The sequence below is a fragment of the Silene latifolia genome, chromosome Y (assembly GCF_048544455.1).
Source record: "Silene latifolia isolate original U9 population chromosome Y, ASM4854445v1, whole genome shotgun sequence".
NCBI lineage: Eukaryota > Viridiplantae > Streptophyta > Magnoliopsida > Caryophyllales > Caryophyllaceae > Silene > Silene latifolia.
The window spans coordinates 475,714,845-475,721,795 of record NC_133538.1 but is presented as its reverse complement, the minus strand read 5'-3'; positions in this window follow the sequence as shown (position 1 = coordinate 475,721,795).

The window sequence follows — 6,951 nt, the reverse complement described above, 5'->3', positions numbered from 1 at the left end:
CAAGAAGTTCTTGAAATCGATTTCTCAGACAACCGTCGCTGTTCAACTTTATTAAATAATTCCACTTTGAATTGTGACTTGATTCGGGTAAGAATCGTGAGATGCATCTTTCATTATCACATTGTGCTCAGTTATGGGAAAAAATTATGTGTTATTAGCTTATGACAATGGCATCAGAGATGATATAGCTATCGTTGGAATGAAGCGATGCTTAAGTTGAAGGCATCAAACGTTAACATAAAGACATAGTGTACCGGATTTGCCCTTGGCTAAATGATTTGACCAAACTTTAAAAAATATTAAAATATCATTAAATTTACAAAATTACCCTCGGTGGCACTCAAAATTTGTACCACTGGGTGACGCCATCTCATTTTTCTATCGTTAACTTGCTGAACAATTAAGTAATATACATCGTAATAATATCTACACAAAATATCTTCTCAATATTCCCCCTCAAGTTGGGATACCTGGTAAGGTTACACCCAACTTGGACTGAAGATATTCGAAAGCTTCTCCTCCTAAGGCCTTAGTAAATAGGTCCGCAATTTGCTCCTTACTTGAGACATGCGTGGTAGAGATTGTACCTTGAACGAGGTGGTGATGAAAGAAATGACAATCTATTTCAATATGTTTTGTTCTATCATGAAAGACCGGATTTTTAGCAATATGGAGCGCAACTTTATTGTCACAAAACATCCTCATTAGTTGATCATGATTTACGCTAAGAGATGCAAGGAATGACTTCAATGAAATGAGCTCACTTGTCACTCCGGCTAAAGCTCGATACTCGGCTTCTTCGGTGGATTTTGTAATTGTCGTTTGCTTCTTAGCTCTCCACGAAATAGGTGTGTTACCCAAGGCCATGAAATACCCGGTTAAGGATCCCCTTGACAAAGGACAGGCAGCGTAATCGGAGTCTGAGTATCCCCGTAAAGATAAATCACAATTCTTATCAATAACAATTCATTTTCCTAGACTGCTCTTGATATATCGTATGACGTGAAATACCGCATCCAAGTGTTATTTCCTTGGAGCGTGAACAAATTGGGATAGGATATGGACTGAGTAGACAAAATCAGGTCGGGTTATAGTCAAATAGATTAGCCGACCTACTAGCCGTCTATATTTCATGGGATCTCGCAAGACATACCCTTCTGCCAGAGACAATCCGCGATTGGGTTGAATTGGAGTGCTTGTCGGTTTTGCTCCATCTAAACCCACCTCAGCCATTATTTGTAATGCATATTTTCGCTGGCTAAGAAAGAGCCCTTTAGAGCCGTGTGCCACTTCTATTCCTAGGAAGTACTTTAATTTCCCGAGATCTTTAACTTCCAAGCTTCGATCCAAGAACTGTCTGAGTCGCATACTAGCATCATCGTTGTTGCTCATGATGATCATATCATCAACATACACTAGAAGAATAATAAACACTCCTTTATTATATGTGAACAAGGAATAGTCGGCTAGGGATTGAATGAAACTGTATTTTGTCAATGAATTGGTCAGTTTTGCAAACCAATTCCTTGAAGCATGTTTGAGCCCGTAAAGCGCTTTAAGCAATCGACGTACCTTGTTTTGGCCCTTTACTTCATATCCTTGTCGCATTCGCATATAAAATTCTTCGCTCAAGTCCCCATGGGGAAAGGCATTGTTCACATCTAATTGTGCTATTGACCATCCCTTTGCTACAGCTACGGCTATGAGGCATCTCAACATGTCATTTTGGCCACCGGTGCAAATGTCTCGTGATAATCCACACCTTCTATTTGACTATAACCTTGTGCTACTAATCTTCCTTTATAGCGCTCTATTGTTCCATCCGCTTTATAGTTTACTTTGTACACCCATTTGCAGCCAATGGGTCGCTTCCCAGCAGACAATTTGACTACTTTCCAGGTACCATTTGCTTCTAGCGCATTGATCTCGTTAGCCATGGCATCTCGCCATTCAAGTTTCTTTGTTGCCTCAAGGTAATTGTGTGGCTCTCGGATAGAATCGACTCTTGTTAAATAATTCCTTTAAGACTCAGAAAAACAATTGGTAGTGGCATAGTTAGCTATTGGGTAACGAGTACCTGTTTTTGACGATGAAGATGGAGTCGGTTGAGCAGTCGAGACGGGGTTTATTATACGAGTTGATTTTCAAATATAATCACTCTTTTGATAACGATCTATTTTCTGACGAGCACCATGACCAAGTTGTTCTTCTACTACTTCATTCTCCTCGGGTGTGGTCTCTGTTTCTGCAATTAATTCCTCGTCCCATGTACTCTGTTTTCCGTCATTGTCTTTATGCTGAATTTCCCGATTTTCATCAATAATAGTGTCGGCTTCTTCAATATAGTCATCATAATTTTCCAAATTGTCATATGAATTGTCCAGGCTATCGAATTGCTCAAGGGGTTGTGAATGTAACTCTATCTTATCGGGACAATCGCTTATCATATATGGAAAAACATGCTCATAAAAGATGACATCCCTTGAGATAAAGGAATTTTTATGCTTTAAATCTTATACTCTCCATCATTTTTTTACTTTGTGGATATCCGATGAATATGCATCACTTGTCTCTCTCTGTGAATTTATCTCGAGGTTTATCTTTATTGTGAGCATAACATAAACTACCAAAAACCCGAATGTTGTCAAGTTTCGGTTTTTCCCCGTACAATATTTCATATGGAGTCAAGCCATTAAGGATACGAGTAGGTATTCGATTAATGAGATAAGCGGAAGTTAAGACGCAATAGCCCCAAAACTCAATCGGAAGGTTTGCTTCAAAACGAAGAGCTCTTGATTTTTCAAAAATGTGTCTATGTTTCCTCTGTACTCTCCCATTTTGTTTTGGTGTATTGACATTAATTGTGTGAAAAATTATCTCACACTCATCATAATAGTCTTTCATGGTTCTCGAAAGGAATTCGGTCCCATTATCGCTCTGCACTATTTTTACTTGCTTCCCAAATTGAGTTTTAACGATTTTACAAAATTGATCATCAATTGACTCACTTCTCCTCTATCTCTCATTAAGAAAACCCAAACTCCCCTACTTCGGCCATCCACAATCGTAAAAAAATAACGAGCATTAGTTAAATTTTCGGCATGATAAGGTCCTCATATATCGCAATGAATAAGGGCAAATAATTCGGTACTTCGTTTGTTATTCAAATTGAAACTAGAACGTGTTTGCTTAGCCAGACAACATGTAACACCCGCGAATTTCCCATTTTGACATTTAAAATTTATTAAACCGTTTGATTACTTTATTTTATATTTTTGAATTATTTAATTTAATTAATTTTATGTCAAACACGATTTTTATAAAAGTAATATATAAAAACTCATTTATATAAAAATACGTATTATTAAATTATATTTTTGAGGCATAAATTATATAAGAATATATGTATACATATTTTTGGTCAGACAGTAATAGTGACAGTAATAATAATAATTCCCGTCTTATCTTCCGTCTAGCTATAGACCGTCCCATTTCCACTTGTGAGACTAATCTTCTCTCGACCTATCCTATATCGACAACACACTCGCCTACCCTCTTACATTCTACCTTTATACATAATATTATAATTCATTTATTATTATTATTATATATTATTATTACTATTATTATTATATTTATAATATATTATTATTACTAGCCCTTGTGTAATACGTGACCCCCACCCCCCTGCATTCCTTCTTCTTCTTTCGAAACAAAGCAAACAACAGCAGTGACAACAACCCCAACTCCACACCCATTTTTATTCAACCTTCAAACTCGGATTCCGTCTTCATTTCTCGACCAAATTTGCTAATTCTCGCTCCATTAGCTTCCTTTTCTCATTCTCCTTCTTTGTATGTAAGAAAGAGCCAAGCTTTCCTCCTCTCCTTTTCTGACCGTGTCCTTTATGGTTCGAAAATCCCGTGCTAATCGTTTCCTTTGTGTCTAGGTGTGCCATTGGACAACCCGGAGTAGTTTTTGGTCGGAAATGCATTCTTTGAAGAGCAAAAAGGTAACGGTGATGGGATTACTCGACATTATGTCGAAATTTATATGTGCTTAAATGTGTTTTTACTCTTTTATAATAAAATTTCGTCTTAAGACGATTTCAAAAATGGTGGTGAAAACCGTGAAAATGGGGGCTGCATTAAGGTGATTTTGGGCTCGATTTGGATGATGGTTTTGTGGTCTATTTGAGTCAAATATTTAATTTCCGTCTCATGTATACTGCCATCGATGTATTGGGTTGTTGGTATGTAAGAAATTCCGTCCATTTCATGCTCAAAACTATTCATTTGAACTCTGTTGTGGGACAGTTCTTAGGGACGCGCAATTGTGCAAAAGGTAAGTGTATGTGTCTTGTGGATGGAAACCATAAGTAAAACGATTGGATAAACAATAGAACCACAGTGGGCGGGGTGGTAGTCTGTGGTTTTCATGGTTAAATTCTGTCCTAATATGGAATTAGTGAATTGAGTCAAATGGACGAGAAAGGAAAAATTGGGACAGTTTTGGACTTGACTTTGAGATTGATTTCGTTGTTGGTTCAAGTCAATTTGATAGCTCATGTCATGTGTACATATACAGGTGTGAATTGGGTCGATTGTATGTAAGAAATTCCGTCCATTTCATGCTTAAAATTTTGTCTTAAGATGGCTTCACAAATTGTCTAGAAACCATGTATATAGGTTGTGTATGGGTGATTTTCTTGGACTGTTTGGAGTCGATTTCACGGATAATTTGAACCAGTTATTTAATTTCTATCTCGTGCGAATATCCATGTATGTAATGGGTTGGTTGTATGTGAGAAATTCCATTCGTTTCGTGCTTAAAATTTCGTCTTAAAACGGTCACAAATGAACTTTATAAATTGTGAAAATGGACCTTGTCAAGGCCATGGCTGTTTTGACGGGTTTCTTTATGTTAAATTGAACCAACTTCCTTGCTACTGTCTCAAGTGTATATACATGTTTGGATTGGGTTTATTTTCTGGGTGAAATCCGTCTTTGTTTGGCCTAGAAAATCGTCCTAAGATGGCTGGACAAAGGGAGAAACAATGTGTTTCTTTGGACACCATCGCGCCTTTTTTGGCATGTGATGTCTTTTGCCGTCTTCTTGGCTGTTTATGCGGGGCTGCCAAGATTGGCACAGCCGTGGTTTGAGACGGGTGCGGCCAGGCCGTGGCCGGGTTGGGCTGCCCATGACTAGGCCGTAGCCCCGGTTGGGTTAATTTTTATCCGTGAAATTTTTTGTTCGGGTTTAATTAAATTGAATTTCCGTCACATAATTTATGTATCTTAAATTCATTATTTACCGTTTATTTATATTTTTCTCACATGAATCGTATATGTGGAACTTATTGTTTATTCATGTCATAATTATATGGAATGTCTTCATTTAGCTATAATATGAGCTTTAATTCAATTATTCTCATTTATTTATCGTATTTCAAATACGAGTAATTTATTCCAAGTTGATTCGTATCGCTTGATTGAGTCGTACTCTTATGATATATCTTTACGCCGCTCTCATGCCGTTACGGAGTTGGTTGATTTATGTTTACCCGCCCCTTTCTGATCGTTACGCGATTGTGGGTTAGCACATATCGTATTCTGGTGACAATGCCTTTATGCTATACATTTTGCTTGACTTGTCTTTACGCCCCTTTCGGACTCGTCCCGCCGATTGTGGGTTTAGCTCATATTTTCCGCCTCTTTCGGATCGTTTCGCGATTGTGGGTTCTCGACTTCCGTTACGTCGATCGAGTCTTGGATGCGGACTGTTCGCCGCATGTCGAATCGGGGACCGTTCGCCCGAGAGTCTGCGATTTAGACTAGGACCGAGTCTTGGGAGTACCATTGTCGTCTACCACCAGGGTATTATATATTTATATATGAGTAGTAAAGGTCTTGCTTGGTTATAGATATTGGTATTTGTCTTTCAAGGCAAGAGTTATGCCTTGTGTTGTTTATCTTGGTCCTATCGGATACTAGGGGTGAGCTACAAGCCCTCTAGTTGCGATATGATCGTCGGGATTGATGTTCCCATCCGTTCTTATGGTGAGATGCAAGCCATAAGTATGAATGTGACATTAGTAGCCACGTCCCGTGCAATGTTTGCTAAATGGTTTTCCAAGTAATGGCTACAGTTTCTATTCTTCTAATTTGCATTGATTGACCCCTTACTTAACTGCGTCACATGATTCGGATTCTAATCTCATATCTATGTTGTATTTCCTTGAAATTAGTGCCTTTTTTTTATAAATGACCGAATTCTTGTCTTTCATATTATTTGATTGTCTCACATGATTAGTTGAATCTTTATTATGCTAATGTTGATCTATCTTGTTACATCTCATCTAATTGCCATGTTTAAATATAAAAACTTGATATTCATATCTTTTGTAAGTATCTTACATGACTTAACTGTTTTAGTTCTTTGTTATGTTCGTTTCGACATTTTGTGGCTGGGAGAACCTTGAGTTACTCCCCACTGACTGTGGCGTTCATGTTTACATGAATGACAGGTACTAGATGGTGCATTTATGGGGTGAAGACATGTGTGAGCTAGAGAGCACTTTGGCCTTGTAGTCGGTTTATTAGGATTGTTTAGACTCACCTTTTATTGTATTGTCATTCGAGGGATATATTTTCCCTCACCTGTGACTATCGCGTTTGTATAATTTAATCTTTATTTCCGCATTCTTTATTTGTGTTTTAGATTTTTATGAACCCGCGCTTTAAACTTTATAAGTTTCAAAAATCTCCTAAAATTCCGCACTTTATTATTGAAATTTTCTTACCGTTATTGCGGGGGTTCACAGTTGGTATCAGAGCCTATGTTGCTCCCGACGCACACACGTGTACCCCAAACTTAAGTATGAACTTGACCTTAAATAATGAATGAGAGATGGGTAGACTTAAGGACATAAGGTGGTAGTCTGTAGTGTGT